General features: G+C 43.3%; 1 protein-coding gene and 1 long non-coding RNA gene across 8 annotated transcripts in view; one reads left to right on the top strand and one right to left on the bottom strand.

The window, feature by feature from the left end:
- Positions 1-5,290: 5,290 nt before the first annotated feature.
- Positions 5,291-8,195, bottom strand: LOC146549872 (uncharacterized). The gene is made up of 3 exons (XR_014890385.1): positions 7,092-8,195; positions 6,456-6,585; positions 5,291-6,022 (listed from the first exon to the last, which is right to left on the bottom strand). It is a non-coding gene; the product is annotated as an uncharacterized LOC146549872 (long non-coding RNA).
- The window catches only part of thrb (thyroid hormone receptor beta), a 112,293-nt gene continuing 102,129 nt past the window's right edge, over positions 7,146-17,309 (top strand). For 3 of the 7 annotated variants that reach the window (XM_085262248.1, XM_085262249.1, XM_085262250.1), the window contains exon 1: positions 7,147-7,606. The gene's annotated coding sequence lies outside the window, so the exon portion shown is untranslated. Of the gene's footprint in view, positions 7,607-17,309 lie in introns of all 7 variants that reach the window. The other 4 variants (XM_085262251.1, XM_085262252.1, XM_085262247.1 and 1 more) reach the window with 3 other exon arrangements.

Here is a 17,309-nt window from a genome sequence, read left to right on the forward strand (position 1 = left end):
CAATTATGGGATCAGAACGATGCCACCTTATCCCAAAGTCCAGCCAATGATGTGATTCACATTCGTATATACGCAGCTAATCAGCGTGGCTGACAGGCTATGACAGCGTCCTTATGTGCCGGTGTTTTAGCAAAGCGGCTGATGTGGAGTGAAGCCACGTTAATGACAACGTGTACAACCATTGGAGATGTGAGCAGGACAGACGGAACAACTGATGGACAAAGTGTGGACTTTATACCAGTTTTTAAATTGTGTTGATCGGCCACGTAAAACCAGAGTTATGATAAAATATCTGCAATGTTTGTTTTTCTTCCTGAATACTGTCGTTGTTTATATTTACTGCAGGAAGAAACGGTAAAAACTGCGTTTTATAAGGAAAACGCTCGAAAGCCTGTGAGCAAAAACAAAACTCCCAGCCTTTCCTATTGGTGGAAAAATGTACCATGTGGACCAATCAAAGAATGATATGGCAACATGGCCTTTAGTTGTTTAGGACGGGGGAAGTTTTAGGAGTGACGGCGTGTTTGAGATGTGAGAGATTTGAGACGTTTAGCACAAATCTTGTGTAGTCAGTGTGTAGTTAGTGTATAGTCAGTGTGTAGTCAGTGTGTAGTCAGTGTGTAGTCAGTGTGTAGTTAGTGTGTAGTCAGTGTGTAGTTAGTGTGTAGTTAGTGTGTAGTCAGTGTGTAGTCAGTGTGTAGTCAGTGTGTAGTTAGTGTGTAGTCAGTGTGTAGTTAGTGTGTAGTCAGTGTGTAGTCAGTGTGTAGTTAGTGTGTAGTTAGTGTGTAGTCAGTGTGTAGTCAGTGTGTAGTTAGTGTGTAGTCAGTGTGTAGTTAGTGTGTAGTTAGTGTGTAGTTAGTGTGTAGTCAGTGTGTAGTTAGTGTGTAGTCAGTGTGTAGTCAGTGTGTAGTTAGTGTGTAGTTAGTGTGTAGTCAGTGTGTAGTTAGTGTGTAGTCAGTGTGTAGTTAGTGTGTAGTCAGTGTGTAGTCAGTGTGTAGTCAGTGTGTAGTTAGTGTGTAGTTAGTGTGTAGTCAGTGTGTAGTTAGTGTGTAGTTAGTGTGTAGTTAGTGTGTAGTCAGTGTGTAGTTAGTGTGTAGTCAGTGTGTAGTCAGTGTGTAGTTAGTGTGTAGTTAGTGTGTAGTCAGTGTGTAGTCAGTGTGTAGTTAGTGTGTAGTCAGTGTGTAGTCAGTGTGTAGTTAGTGTGTAGTCAGTGTGTAGTTAGTGTGTAGTCAGTGTGTAGTCAGTGTGTAGTCAGTGTGTAGTTAGTGTGTAGTTAGTGTGTAGTCAGTGTGTAGTCAGTGTGTAGTCAGTGTGTAGTCAGTGTGTAGTTAGTGTGTAGTCAGTGTGTAGTCAGTGTGTAGTTAGTGTGTAGTCAGTGTGTAGTTAGTGTGTAGTCAGTGTGTAGTCAGTGTGTAGTCAGTGTGTAGTTAGTGTGTAGTCAGTGTGTAGTCAGTGTGTAGTTAGTGTGTAGTCAGTGTGTAGTTAGTGTGTAGTTAGTGTGTAGTCAGTGTGTAGTCAGTGTGTAGTTAGTGTGTAGTCAGTGTGTAGTCAGTGTGTAGTCAGTGTGTAGTTAGTGTGTAGTCAGTGTGTAGTCAGTGTGTAGTCAGTGTGTAGTCAGTGTGTAGTTAGTGTGTAGTTAGTGTGTAGTCAGTGTGTAGTCAGTGTGTAGTTAGTGTGTAGTCAGTGTGTAGTCAGTGTGTAGTTAGTGTGTAGTCAGTGTGTAGTTAGTGTGTAGTCAGTGTGTAGTCAGTGTGTAGTTAGTGTGTAGTTAGTGTGTAGTGTAGTCAGTAGTGTTGTTGTGTCAGAACAATGAGGCGCCTGCTGAGTGTTACAGGTGTTACAGCAGTGACACATCTGCTGCTGTCAGGCCTGCAGGTATCAGGCTGTTGTTCTCCTTCATCTCATAGTGGACAGAAATTATTTTTTGGAGCGGCACAAATAATTTGTGTGGCATCAGATTTGATGCAGAACAGCTGATTGTTCTGTAAATAGTTTGAAATGTTTGTTTAAAAACACCTTGGCTGCATTTTTAGGTAAACAGCTGCAAAACACTTTGTTGTTTGCAAAACTCAGTAACTTTTTTGCAGAAGTAACTATATAATTAATTACCCAACATTGGTCATTATTTACTGTATTTTGCAGACAGAGTTACAGACTCTCTCCCAGACCACAGACTCAGAATACAGTCAGAGCTTTATAAAAAAAAAGAAAGAAAGAAAGTTGTGTTTTCAAAATTGGAGTTGAAGTTATTTTTCCTTCCAATAGTGTTAACATGCTGCACAGGACAGGAACAAGATTTTTATAATTTTCATTGTAAGTGGGCTAAAGCAGTTAATTAAAAGTAGTCTAACATAAATGCTGTAATTAGATTACTTTAATAAACATGTAACTTGGATGGATTGGATGCTGGCGTGACCACAGTGCACACGTCTGCTGTTGCTCACAGTGGTCCAAGGGGACGCTCAGGGAGTTTGTGTGTTCGCTCAGACACGTGAAACATTAGAGGGAACGTTGCTCCTGAGCTGCTGGAAGCATTATATTTACTGCTGGCAAATAGAAGAAGTGGCTGATCTGAGGAAGTCCTACCAGTGGCTGGACAAAGCTGAAAGACAACACAGAGGCACTAATCATAGCAGCACAAGAACAAGCTCAAAGAACAAGATCTATAGAGCCTGAGGTCTACCACACCAGGCAAAGATGCCCCCGAGACCATCCAGCACATAATGGCAAGACACAAGATGCTAGCAGGCAGGTTATAGAATGAACACCATAACCAAGTGGCCGGCATAATATACAGGGACATCTGTGCCGAGTATGGCCTGCAAGTCAAGCTAAGATCCTGTGGTACTTCCAGATACAGGCGGACAAACTGGTGATGGCTAACCAACATCATAGTGATAGAAATACCAAGTGACAGCAACTCTAGTGATTCATTTGACATTGATATTGGAATCCTTCCTAAGCATCGACTTTAATTGACATTTGTTACTTTTAAAGCAACTGTATTTCCCAGCTCTATCTCTCTACCAAACCTGACTCTACTCTTCCTCCACCCTCCCTCATCCTCTGTCTAGCTGAACTTAATTCTTGGTTCTCCTCCAACTTTCTTAAACTCAACAGCAATAAATCGGAACTTCTTCTGGTTGGCACTAAACGACTGCTATCCAGAATTAACAATTTCTCTCTCACCATCAATAACTCGCTGGTCCCTATCTCTCCCTCTGTGAAAAGCTTGGGTGTCATTCTCGATAGCACATTATCCTTTAACTCGCATATCAATAATATTACACGTGCAGCATATTTCCAACTCCGTAACATTAATCGCCTCCGCCCCTTCCTCACACCTCACGCCACTGCCATTCTCATCCATAATCTTGTTATCTCTAGAATTGACTACTGCAACTCATTATTATTTGGCCTCACACAAAAATCTATCAACAAGCTCCAACGTGTCCAGAACTCTGCTGCCCGTATTATTACTAGGACTTCTTCTACCCACCACATCTCCCCAATCCTGAAGCAACTTCACTGGCTCCCGGTCAAATTTCGCATCCATTTTAAAATAATTCTGTATACATTCAAGGCTATTCACTCTCTCTCTCCACCGTACCTCTCTGACTTATTACAGATGAAGCTCCCATCCCGCTGCCTCAGATCTTCATCTTCTCTTTCTCTCTCTGTTCCCTCTGCTCGTCTGATCACAATGGGAGGGAGGGCCTTTAGCTGCTCTGCCCCTCGACTTTGGAATTCCCTACCCCCGGACCTCAGAAATATTAGTTCATTCTCTCTTTTTAAGTCCACCCTTAAAACTCATCTGTTTAAAATTGCTTATTCTTAAATTTCTGTATGTTTTAACTTTTATCTTCTATTTTTATCATTGTGTATATTTCCAGTTTTTATCTGTTGTACAGTGTCCTTGGGTGCTTTGAAAGGCGCTATTTAAATAAAATGTATTATTATTATTATTATTATTATTAAAAAAGTTGTCTGATAGTTGTGCTAACATTGCTATCATGGCCTTCAATGCAGAGATTCAGCGTGTTGAGAACTCACATAAAATTGCATAAACAGGGCAGTCGTCAGCCTCCTAAAATGCTTGTGACGAAGTGGTAGGCTTGAACTTATCTACCACTTGTCCCTTAAACATATTGATAATTTATCCCATGTTATTTTACAGTTGGCCATAATGCTTTAGTTTAGGCACTGCTGGTGTAACTTTGCTCTACATACCATCCTGGGTTTGTTTGTGGCAGCACAGTTTACATCCATGCATATGCTCTTAGAGCTAATACTACTCAACCTTCAGGTGATTTAAATGTTCTTGTGTTGACAGGTAAATGTCTGGTAAATTATGTTAGCTTATGTTGCTTTGTTTATACTTACCTTTGGTTGTCCCTTTGTTCTGGTCATATACTCAAAACAGGTGTGTGGGAGGGGCTGACCCATCACTTCCTGTTTATATAGGGTCACCATATCATTGACCGCCTCACTGGGTGCAACCAAACGAAGGGTTTTTCCTTTTGTATAGTATTGTTTGTTTTTTAAGTAGCCTTTGAGTTTATGCAGTGTTGTACCTTTCAGACCATTTAGCTGTGTGAATGGGTTTGTCAATGGGGTGAATAATCTTATTCCTGTTTCTTTGTTTAGGTTGCATTGTTTGGGGTAACCTATTTCTTAATGGTAGAGACTAATGAGGTTCAGGTGTGTGTAAAACTGTATAAAACCAGTAAGATTTTGACAACTGGGGTTGTTGTAAGATGCCAGGAAATAAAGTACCAGTCTGCTGATGCCATCTACTTATCGCTTTCCTTACTTGCTCTAAAGTGCCTCGCAATGTTCAAAATATACTTCATTTTACTCAAATCATTCATGAAACTCCACATCAGAGTAAAAATAAATACAGACCATGAAGAATGAATCTCCAGGCAGATTGTCAGCTGAGCTGATCTTCTTAGCTTGGACCAGATATTCAAACTTTATATTTTGTACTTTGGAAGGTGGACAAATGTCCTGAATATGCCATTCACTTGTTAAAACCATCCTGTAGTCTTTAGGCTTTGTATTGTTTAAACTATTTTAAGTTTGTATGTTTAGATTATATTTGAACTCAAACAGAGTTGAAAATGTTTTATTAATCAGTGCATTTTTCTTCGTAGCCGAGCAACATTTGATGATGATTTCTCTACTGCATCCAGTTATCAAATGTAGCTTTGTCTTGTATAAAAATGTGAGTCAAGAGTCAAATGGCTTTATTGTGATTTCAACCACATACAGTGGTACAGTACACAGCGAGAAAAGACGGCGTAAATCAACACAGGACGACAGAAAGTGCACGTGTGCAACCCCAGAAAGAACAGAACGATGTAAGCACACAACAGTGCAACAGGAAAGTGCAATAATGACAGTGGGTTGTGCAAAAAGACTGAGCATTGTGCAAAAGGTACTTGAGGTAATGAAATGTATGAAGGTACGTGTGTGTGTGTGTGTTCCTGTCTAGCTATCTTTGTGAGGACCGAAATCTGCATTCTACTATACTTGTGAGAACCAGCAGTCGCTTGTGAGGACACACAACCCGGTCCTCACATTGTTGAAGGCATTTGAAGGCATTTTTGAGGCTCAAAATGGGGTTTTAGTGTCAGGGTTACAATTAGGTTATGGTTAGGTTTAGGGTCAGGGGCTAGGGAAACCATTATGTCAATGAGGGTCCTCACTAAGATAGCTGAACGGGGTTGTGTGTGTGTGTGTGTCTCAGACCAGTGTCTGAGTGTTCAGGAGACTGATGGCCTGTTTCGTAGTCTGGCCCGAATGCTCTGGTACCTCTTGCCAGAAGGCAGCAGGCTGAAGCCTTAAATGGTTTAAGTCAAGTCAACTAATTGAGGTTAAGAGTCTGAAGAGAGTGTGAAAGTAAAAATGAAAAAAACCTGGTTTAATATAATTACAAGAATTACAAACTGGAGCTCTGGAGTGACGCTGACTCTTCTCGCTGTGCTGTAAGGCCATCTGACTATATGCTTGAAGTGATCTACAGGAATTAAGGACAAACAGTACTTCACTAGAAGCAAAAGCCTTGTGAAAGCTGTGATAAGTGTCAAACCAAGTCTTTTATACAAACCACAGTTACACTAATCACTAACCAAAACCCACATGTCACTGACTCTTAGTCTTAAAATGGTTAACAGATCATTTACAGTTGTATGAATCGTCCCTGTCAAGTTGTGATCAGACAGAATTCTGTCCAAGGTTTGAATATTCAGTCCTGCAAAAAGTTCATTTAAAACTATTAAGAACGTAGTAGAAGCACCTGTGGTATAAATGTGAAACCCCTCAGTAATTTTCATTACTTGACATCAAAGTACCTGAGATGAACCTGGTAATAATTTCACATTTCTGCATTGTCTCGTTCTCAAATGTTCACATTCAGCAGATTTTCAGAAAACTTGACCTCTGATCTTTACCTTGAGGCTGCGCTAACTGAGATTCGAACTCATCCAAGGCTTTAGTAGATCCACCTGTGGTGTCGATTTCAAAATCCGATGTCACCTTGTTCTCCAGTCATTACACTCACAACTTGGAGGGTTGCCCACCCTGCACGGTGAGGAGGATCCCCGCCAAAAGGAAAGCAGTGAGGAAAAACCCAAGATGTTATATTTCTGGTAGACAGAGTAACTTTTGAAGTCACAAATTTATTACATCACAGTATATTGACATTCAAGTTCAGATGACCTAATTCTCTATGATACAGCCAGATTAACATCCTTCTTTTCATCAGTGGTTTACTTTAATAGTTTTCACTGTTGTTGCTGCAGTCTGTGAAAACAAGAGCATTGCTGTGGAAATCCAACCTTACTTAATGTTCTGCACACACGTGAAACAATGAATCGAGTAAATGATGGCTTATGTGAAACAAAGACACGATTAGAAAACAGTATTCAGGTTTCTGCATAAAGCATTTGTTACATACTTGTGTGCACATGCATAACTTGCATTCTAATGTAGCTATAGAAAGTGACTCAAAAATGACTAAAGTCCAATATATGTGCTGTATTTAGGCCAGTGTTGCGTATATATGCAGTAGTAGTGTGTTAGCCCACCTCACACGAGTGCAGAATAAAGCCGGAGCAGCGTTTCCTGCCCTGTCGGCATGTACCAGGCGGGCCTACTGTACCAGCAGCCAACCGCCATCGAAAAAGAGCGAGGAGAAAAAAACTTGGAGTTTGTAATAAGGGCGAGGCTTATTTCGCGCAGTTCCTGCTCTGCTCTCTAATTCCCCACAGCGTTCAGTCGGAGAGCTGCAATTGTGTCGTCTGTAATGTGTCTGAGCTGCTTCTTTTCAGCGTTTGTTTTCGCTTCCACGTTGAAGTTTTCAGCGTCCAGAGCAAACACTGACACAGTCGCTCACACCGTTAGCTCACCCTGCACTCAGTCCGCTCCGCGCGCATAGACCTCGCCTGATTTGCACTGGCGCGGGTCATTTCAGGTTAAACCCTGGCGCTGTGTCCCGTTCACTTTAACCGACGGAGATCAACGCTGGTTCCAGTTGAGGCGGAATGCACACCCACTGGGACTCCGAGTGATATTTGGACACGGGCTTCGTCTTGCATATGCGGTATGTTTGTTTTAGAGGGTGGGGTTGGGGGTATTTTTGACAGCAGTCTTGCTATTAACAGCAGCCTCTCCAGAAACTAGCTGTGCGCCACTGTGGTAGCTAAATCGCGGTGCGTCGCGCTTCCTAAGCTAATGTTCATATTAATTTTTAACATAGCCGCAAATGTGTTTATGTCCTATGAAGGGACGGCGTATAACGAACTTCATTCACAATTCGTGCAATTCAAGTGCCGTGCTAATCGTGGGATTGTTGGTTCGTGGACAAACGTGACTTGGACCTCAGCAGAAGTGTCGGGTTCTGTGTAGCAGTTCGGTGCGCAGTTCTTTTTGAAACAGCAACGTTTCATAACACATATTTAAACATAACAGCGATCTGACCCTGCTCTCCGCGTCCACGGCGGCGTGTGTTGTCGGAGTGAGGCAGCAGGAATAAAAGAAGAATTTCGCTAAAAGTTAAAGTTTTTTTCCGTTCCCGGCGTGTTTTACCGTCGCCGAATTGCACACTTGCTTGTAATAATGCAGAAACTTTCATCCGCGTTTTTTCATAGTTGGCTAATGTCAACAGAAAGCGAGAGGCCGTGCAGTTGTCAGATATTCGGCTCGAGGTTCTGTCAGGAAAACAGAACAGCGCGTACCCCGGAATGGCTTTGATAAAGACTTGAGGGAGTTGCTTTCGGGCCCAAGTTATCGTTTCCCTCATAGCTCAGAGTATCCCACGAGCAGTGAGCACGGCTCGGTTTACTTCTGTCACTTGACTTAAATACATGTATGTCACCTACATTTCCGCCTTAACCTTTGCTTTCGGTTTAACAACAGGAACTTTCACTCAAGTGTCCAGCTAACATCTGGCGTGTAAAACAAGCAGACCCTTCCACAGTGCATTAGCGACTTTAGTGTTTGGGATTACATAGAGTCGGCGGCGCTGGATGATTGGCTCTAGTGGACAGAGTCGATCCCAAGTGTTAAGCTATTTACAAACAAGCGTCACCTGTCCTACGTGCCTCGTCGTAGTGCGATATTCGTTTAACAAGCTGTAGTGATACTTTCACGCACTGTTGGGGGGGCTAACGCGTGCGAGGCTGAGCGAGACAGCTGATTGTGGGAATTTGTGTTCTTTTGTTTTTGTTTCGTTTTTGCCTTGATGCTGTGATGAGAGGCTTTATGTGTTGCACAGCACTTACTATATGACTGCAGCTGCTGTTCCAAGTGAACAGTAACAGCATTAATCCAGGTGAAAACGTTGCCCTCTGTGCCCAAAACATCGAAAGATCATTTCAATTATAGAATTCAGAATTAACAGACATTTTCAAGCACCGTACGTTTTATTTCAAAAAGGGAGAAATTAAAGGAAGCAGTGGTTTTGAATGAATGGTATTTAAGGTCTTTGCAACTTTTTGCAAGAGCGTGTGAGGACAGTATTCACTTGTGACATCAGTATATCTAATCTGCACTGTTTGCAGCAGAACCAGCTGCAGCAAATAGATGTAATGTGTTGGTTGGCTGTTGTTAAGCATTTGTGTGCGTTGAAACCTGTTTGAATGTATTTAAGGTGGAGCCTTGACAGTCGTCAGTTTTGTCCCCTAATAAAGAAAAGCTGAGGCGCCGCAAAGTAAGTTTCTGACAAGTCCGTTAATAAAATTCTGAGAGATCAAAGGTATTGTGCAGATTTCATTTCTAAGAAGCTTCTATCAGCTGTTCCATTATTCACAAGGGGTCGTGGCAGCAAATAGCTCTGCATATTTGATTTGGCAGATCATTATACCCGATGCCCTTCCTGATGCGATGCCAGGGACCTTTTGCATGTTAGACAACTGTGTAAACCATTACACTATTTTGCTGCTGTGCTCAGTGACTGTGTACATTCCTGTTTGTAGAGTCTACATGTTTCTGGGTCACACTCGTGTTTATCAACCAGGGTAAGAATCCAGATGAATTCAGAAGGTGCAATTTCAGAGTTCCTAGTCTGAATAGGGTTTCTTACTTGGAAAGTCAGAGCAACACTACCAACAATCCGAGATGGTGGCAGTGAACATAAACAGTAATAAAACGGAAACTTTGAAACTGTCCTGCCACTTTTTCTATTTGTGACTCACTAAATAAGCCTACTGACCAGGCTCTATCATGAATGTACTTCAGCAGTACGAGTCTTGTGCTGTGATGCTTGACAGCTCTACCTTACTGAGAAGCTTTCTTTTGAATGCACAAACTCGGGACTGAAAACACTTCCAATTTCCGAGGTACCTGACGCAGTCTCTTGTTTGTCCATTATTAACAATGAGCAATAACATAACAGACCAGCCAACGATGCCCCTGTGATGAGTTCACACAGCAAGACTGCGTGAACTCATCTGTGTATGCAGTTAATGGGCATGCTAATGCAAACAAGGCACATTTGAACCACAAATACTATTTGAATTTAATGGGAACGATTTGACTTTTTTACTACCGAAGACCTCAAACTGCTCCCCGATGACTGCGCGTAGCTGTGGCAGACTGGCTAGCTTTACCTGACAGTTTGCACTCGACCTCCTTTACTAATTATCACGTAAAGAAGTTCCACACAGGGCTTATTGAAGCTGCAGTCGCCTCTGGTTTTATCCTTTTACTCTTTTAATGTTTGCACAGTGCCAATAAATCGAATCAGTGTCACACTATCTCACAGTATATTTGCTTGAAGTTGGTAGTGCATTCTTTTATTTGTGTTTGCAAACAGCTTTGCTAGGTGCCACTTTCCATTGCCACCAGATCATCGTATCTCACCAGGCACCGGTAAGAATGAGAGGGAAATGGACGTTAGAGCAGCGGTCCCCAACCCCCGGCCCACGGCCCGGTACCGGTCTGTGAGTCGTTTGGTCCCGGGCTGTGAGAGTTGAGGCTCGGGTGTGAAATTTATGGTTTTCAGGGTTTTTATTGTTAACTCAGCTTCCCTGGGTCTTTCCCGTGTTGTAGTTGTGCGTCTTATTTTGAAAGAAATGTTTACACGTTACCATAGCGACCAGAGAGCATTAAGGAGCAGAGAGGAGGACGTTACGCTCAATGTTGTTGGTGCACTTCAGGAGGACGCTGCTAACAAAATTCAAATTCAAATTCAAATTTTATTTGTCACGTACACAGTCATACACAGTACGATATGTAGTGAAATGCTTGGACAACTGCTCGTGACCTAAAGAAAACAAAAAAGGAAAAGGCTATGAATAAGATAGGAAATAAATATGAAAAATTAAAAAGGGTAAATTTAACTAGGAAGGAATAAAATATAAATTAAGGTTAAAAATGAAATAACTGTACAACACAAATTAGAATGAAGGGTAAATTTAACTGGGAGAATAAGATAAAATATATAAATTAAAGTTGAAAATAAAATAACTGTACGGTGTTGATGTGACAGGACCATGACAGGTCCTGCGTGATGTGAACTCCGAGGTATTTGAAGCTGTCCACTCTCTCCACTGGGCACTCGTTGATGACGGGGGTCCGGTAGTTCCTCTCCTGCTTAGTGCTGAAGTCCACTATCAGCTCCTTTGTCTTACTGACGTTTAGAAGGAGGTTGTTCCTCTGGCACCAGTTCTCCAGATTCCTAATCTCCTTCAGGTAGGCCGTCTCGTTGTTATCAGAGATCAGGCCCACCACGACGGTGTCGTCAGCAAACTTGATGATGGTGGTGGAGCTGGTAGTGGCCACACAGTCATATGTGTACAAAGAGTACAGCAGGGGGCTCAGAACACACCCCTGGGGGGCTCCAGTGCTGAGAGTGGTGGAGGCTGAGACATGTCCGCCCATCCTTACTGCCTGTGGTCTGCCAGTTAGGAAGTTGGAGAGCCACTGACACATAGATGAGCTGAGTCCCAGATGCTCCAGCTTGGTGGTGAGTGTGGAGGGAATTATGGTGTTAAATGCAGAGCTGTAGTCTATGAAGAGCATTTTAACATAATTCCCCCTTCTAGTGTCCAAGTGAGTGAGTGATGTGTGGAGGAGATGAGAGATGGCATCGTCTGTGGAACGATTTGGACGGTAAGCGAACTGTAGTGGGTCCAGTGTGTCTGGTAGTGAAGAAATGATGAAGTCTCTGACCAGGCGTTCAAAGCACTTCATCACTACTGAGGTGAGGGCTACAGGGCGATAGTCATTGAGAGAAGCAGGGTGGGGTTTCTTCGGGACAGGAACAATGATGGACTCTTTGAAGCATGTGGGGATCACCGACTGAGATAAAGAGATGTTGAATATCTCAGTGAACACAGGAGCTAGCTGGTATGCACAGTCTCTGAGGATACGACCTGGGATGCCGTCTGGTCCTGCTGCTTTCCTGGTGTTCACTCTTTTGAAGGCTCTCCTTACTTCATGCTCGGAGATGACGAGCACGTTTCCGGTGCTGGCAGTATCTTCCTGTCTGCAGCCGTTAGCGCCGCTAACACTAGCATTGTTGGAGTCCTTAGCTGCAGCCTCGAAGCGAGCATAGAAAGTGTTCAGCTCGTCTGCCAGAGTCACGGCCGCGTTCGTCATACCGGTTGTTGGTGCTTTATAGTCCGTTATTGTCCTTAGTCCCCGCCACAGGCTCCTAGAGTCACTCTGTTGGAGTTGTGACTCTAGTTTCCTCCCGTAGCGCTGCTTCGCCTCTTTCACCGCCCTCCGCACGTTATATGACGCGGCTTTGTACGGGTCCATGTCCTCCGTCGTGAGTCCCGTGTTGTAGGCAGCGGTGCGGGATCTCAGAGCGTCGCGGATGGTTTTATCCACCCACGGCTTCTGGTTGGGAAACGTTGTGATAGTCTTTGTCTCCACGGTATCATCCGCTAGTTTCCCGATGAATCCCACAACCGCTTCCGTAAACACGTTGACGTCATCGTCGGAGCTGTTTCTGAACATGCCCCAGTCTGCGTCATCGAGTGCGTCCTGTAACGCGGCCACCGATTGATCCGTCCAGCGCGCGACCTTCCTCTGAACCGGAACTTCCTGTTTCAGCCTTTGTTTGTATTTTGGCATGAGGAAGATGGCGGCGTGATCAGATTTGCCAAACGGGGGGCGGGATTGTGCCTTGTAGCCGTCCTTGACCGTAGTGTAGCAGTGGTCCAGTGTCCTTTCACCCCTGGTGGGGCAGGTGATGTGTTGATAAAAGTTTGGCGCTGCGCGTTTGAGGTTGGCGCTATTAAAGTCCCCCGTCACAATAAGCGCAGCGTCCCGGTGTTGTGTCTGGTGCTGTGTGAGTGCCTCATGCAGCTCGCATAAGGCGGTGACCGTGTCCGCTTGTGGTGGAATATAAACGGCACTTACAATGACCGATGTAAATTCCCGAGGTAGATAAAAAGGACGACACATGATGGACAGTAGCTCCAGATTTGGTGTGCAGGAGCGTGTGAGAGGAACAACGTTCGCACTGTTGCACCAGTTGTTGTTCACCATTAAACACACGCCGCCTCCCCTTGACTTCCCCGAGTCCCGTGTCCTGTCCATGCGGTGAACCGAGAAGAACTCGGCCGGCTGGATGGCGTGGTCCGGCACCGCTGGGTTCAGCCATGTCTCGGTGAAGCAGAGGAGATTGCAGTCCCGAATGTCTCTCTGGAACTTTATCCTGGCCCTGAGGTCGTCAAGCTTGTTCTCCAGTGACTGGACGTTGGCGAGCAGGATGCTAGGCAGAGGTGTGCGGTGTGCACGAGCTCTCAGCCTGTTCCTGACGCCGGCTCGCTTCCCTCTAGGCCGCCGCCGCTTCCCTTTGTTCTCCCTCGAGATCTCACTCGGCCAGCTCGGATCCGGAGTTAAAAACTTCGAATTGTGAGTACATTGTATACCAATAGAAACAAGAGTGTCACTGTCATACCTAATGTACCCAATGGTGATGATTTTGCCGATTTAGAAACGCTGAAAACTAACTTAAAAAACAAAGACAAAGAAAAAGTGGTCGGAGCAGTCGTGACGGCAGCCGACCTCACCGGCGCCATCTTCCCAAAGTTACACAATTACACACTGAATTCACGTTTATTGTTATATTTACTAAATACCAGTTTGTGTCGTATCTTTTATTTTGTTGTATTTATCCGCCACACCTTAAACGCCGGTCTGTGAAAATATTGTCTGACATGAAACCGTCTGTGGAGCAACGAAGGTTGGGGGCCGCTGCTGTAGACAAAAAAGGACTGTTTGGTTAATTGAAACCCATTCTCATCCTAGTGTGCAGCTAAAACGCACACTTCTCTTGTTTCCTCTGCTGTGGCTTATGCTAGATTTATTGAGTGTGGTGTGTGCGAAGTCTTTGGATACTTTCAGTATCTTAGCTAACTCTTTTATTTCTTTTGTCTGGAAGCCCTATTATAATTTGTGTGCACATTCTTTTAATAACCATGCTGTGGTAGTCGTAATCATCATTTTTGCTCACAGAATGAGAAGTTTGGTTTGCCTGAACAAAGTCGTCTGGGTTGGAGTGAAATTCAGAGTCCATGGAAAAAAATAGAATTTCTTGGTATATGCTGTCAGGTATATTTCTTAGAAAGACAACTGGAATTTATACACTTTATACACTTCAAATCAGTCACTGAATTTGTGCAACACGTCAAATGATCGATGGCTCTAATCGCTGCATTATGGCTTTCATAGTTGCATAGCCACACCATGTGTGCAGTGACAGGGAGAATCTGTCAGTCTCTGCTACATCAGTTTTCACTGTTGTTATTTGATCCTGTGATGTTTGGGTATCACAGGATTTTAGACAGGCTACTGGTAGCCACTTTTAAAATGAGCTAGCTGCCTGCTGTCTGTTTATTACTGAACACAGTGATGTTCACAGAGGCAGCTGTTGTTATGGAGCTTCCTGTTTGGCTCTGGTAAGAGCTCGACCGTAGTCCAACAGAACCTTGCTTAGGCCCAAGCAGCTGGACCGTGGTATGCTGTGAGGGGAAACATAAAGTGTCCGTCCCGCCTATCAGGTCTTGCACTCGTGCTACAATCAGCTGATTTCAGTTGGCGTGTCAGAGGAGGGAAATTGCGATACAGGCTAAAGCATGGATTATTTTTATTGCACAAAAGGACACGATAAACAGTAAATGTCCTGCATCCGGGACAGAAACAACTGCACTGTGCTGCTAACACAACTTTGGTTCTCTGCAAGCATCTGCACAGACAGCATGCTAACGCTAAGCTAGCCAAGGACCCAGTGTGAAACCTGAGTGAATGCTGAACACGAGCAGCAGAGCCTGAACGTCAACAGGTAACAAACAGCCTCCTCTTCTACCTGTTCAGGTTCCTAAAGCAGAAGCACTGTGTCGATCACCTTTTTGTGCTGCTGTTCAGTTTCACGTTGTGCGATCAGCTTCGTATTCACTAAGATCCTAGAGACGTGTGTGTCCTCATTCGGGATTTGTGTTGGTGTGTGAGGGTGTAGCCTCTGGTTTATATTGTTAAATTATGAGTGTGTTTCACAGAGTAACATGAAAGTAACGTTACAAGTAGTGTAATGAATTACTTTTCCCTGGGAGTGATTACTGCATTACTTTTAAGTAAGTGTTGTGTGTAATATGTGTAATCGTGACAAATAGAAAGCAGCGTACCTCCACAAACACGCAGAGCATCAGATTCATGTGGATGAGTGGAATTTCCTCGTTGCTGCTTAGTGATGAGGGAGACTCTCAAAACGGAGCCAATGAGAATCAATAATTCATATAAATCAAATGATTGGAAAGCTTGAAAGTTCATTTTCACTCCAAAGTAAAGGTATAACTCATTTGATTTAAATATGATTTATTTTCTGTCAAAAGTGAAACAATGTACAGATAAATGTGCTGTGGAACATCACACCACAGAATTCTAAATATAAAAAATAGAAGTTGAATAAAATAAATAAATTCTGAGCAAAAACAAACAAAATGGAAAACTAAATTCTTTGGTCACTTCCAAATAAGTAATGTAGATATTAGCACATAATACTGCGGTCGGCAGGAAACCAGCCCGTCTGTCTCTGGACACGCTGGTTGTCTGTGTGTTGTTGCTGTGTGTTGTTGCTGTGTACTGGGCCACGTTGTGGATTTCCTCCAATACTTTGGCCTGACACTTGTGATATACACTTGTGTGAAGTGTTTTCAGCTGAGCGTTGTGTGCCTGGAGTCAAATGGTTTGACCACACAGAACCCCATAGTTACCAAAATAAGTTGGCTCCCGTTATCTTCACAAGTCTTTATTTTATAGTGCGCTGCGTCTGTCACGATGTGGCTGGAATGAGTTCTGTCGACTTTATTTCGACAGTCTATTTCTATCTGGTCGTTTAGTCTGACGTCACTAGCCGTGTCTGGGTCTAAACTCCGCTGCAGGTCCATATATCAAACTGAGAGTTGAAAACTGTCTAAAGTCTTTCATCTTTAATAAAATGATCAGCGTTCTGCTCTACCAGGTGTAACAATTGAGTTTAACATCCAGGCATCCATGAAAACAGAATTTATGACATTTAACGGAGTTAGAAGTTAGCAGGGAGTTAGCTCGCTAGCTTCTATCTAAATACAATATAGCATGTCCTGACTGCAGGGTTTTGGAAACAAATTAAAACGTACAGCTCTGCTATCACTTCCAACATAAATGAAGACAGAAAACTAAACAGCAGTGACGTTTGTAGGGTTACTGAAGTTTGGCTAGCTGGTATATAATGATGTGCTACGTGACCGCTAGCGACACAGCTATGTTAGCATAATATAAACAAGCTAACTTTTTTTCCACTCGATAAAAGTTAACGTGAGTGTTCTCGGTGGTCAGGAACAAATGTAATCGCATGGCAGGATGCTGTAAAAGGACCAAACTTCAGCCAGGAGAACAACTGAGATAATCCATCCACAATACGAGGTTAGTCATTCATATACTGCTGCATGGGCTGGGCTGTAGTTACATCCTAAGGTTTTAAAAACTGAGCTTAAATAAATGATTAGCGGTAATAAAAGCCGAGGGAGGTCAACAGGGATCACTGACTGTTTTAGGAGCTTTTTGAGATAAAATAGAAGAAAATACATAACATTAAACATGTTAACAACACAAAAGCCATATTAAACGTAGACTACTTTAGACCCGGAAGTAGGATTCGTCGCGTCATCACTTAACGACCGGACAGAGGGAAAGTTATTTTGAAATGATTGCCATTTCATTGCCCTGTCCTACTAACTGGCCTTGAGGAGTCAGATGAGCTTGAGCATAGTAGAGATGATCCTGTGTGGTAAATCAGTCCTACCTAATCTCCCTGTGGTCCCACGTTGTTGCTGACACAGCCCTTAACCTGCTGTGTTGTGTTTTTTAAAAAAGGCTTTGGATCTCAGTTCCATCCACATGAATGCAGCTTTCCTACAGTTGTACTCGTCAGTGAGCTGATGCCTTAAATGTTCTTCAGGATAAACACGTTCACTAAGTTTTCGTGTGTCTGAGAGAAGCTGGTAAAATATGAACGCCTCAGTTCAGCAATGAACTTAGTGAGCAGCAGTAAGTGGCACAGTGACGTCTGAGCCCTTAGGTTTGTTGTCTCACTATTGGCTGCCCTTACTTATTGCCCTAAGTAGATGTGGGGTCTTGTTGAAGCTGAAGGCAAAACCTGCAACTGTACTCAAACATGCAGTGTTTTGTAGGTTGTAAACCCTTTAAACTAGTGGCAGCTCGTTAAAACACTTGAAAGTATGTGTCAGGATGCAAAGTGAAACAAACCTGATGAACTGCTTTATGTTTCTGTAGAGTTTCACACAGTTTCACTG

This window comes from Mchenga conophoros, linkage group LG22 (assembly GCF_057382185.1).
Source record: "Mchenga conophoros isolate Kocher_MC1m ecotype Shallow Benthic linkage group LG22, M_conophoros_male_GT1.1, whole genome shotgun sequence".
Classification (NCBI taxonomy): domain Eukaryota; kingdom Metazoa; phylum Chordata; class Actinopteri; order Cichliformes; family Cichlidae; genus Mchenga; species Mchenga conophoros.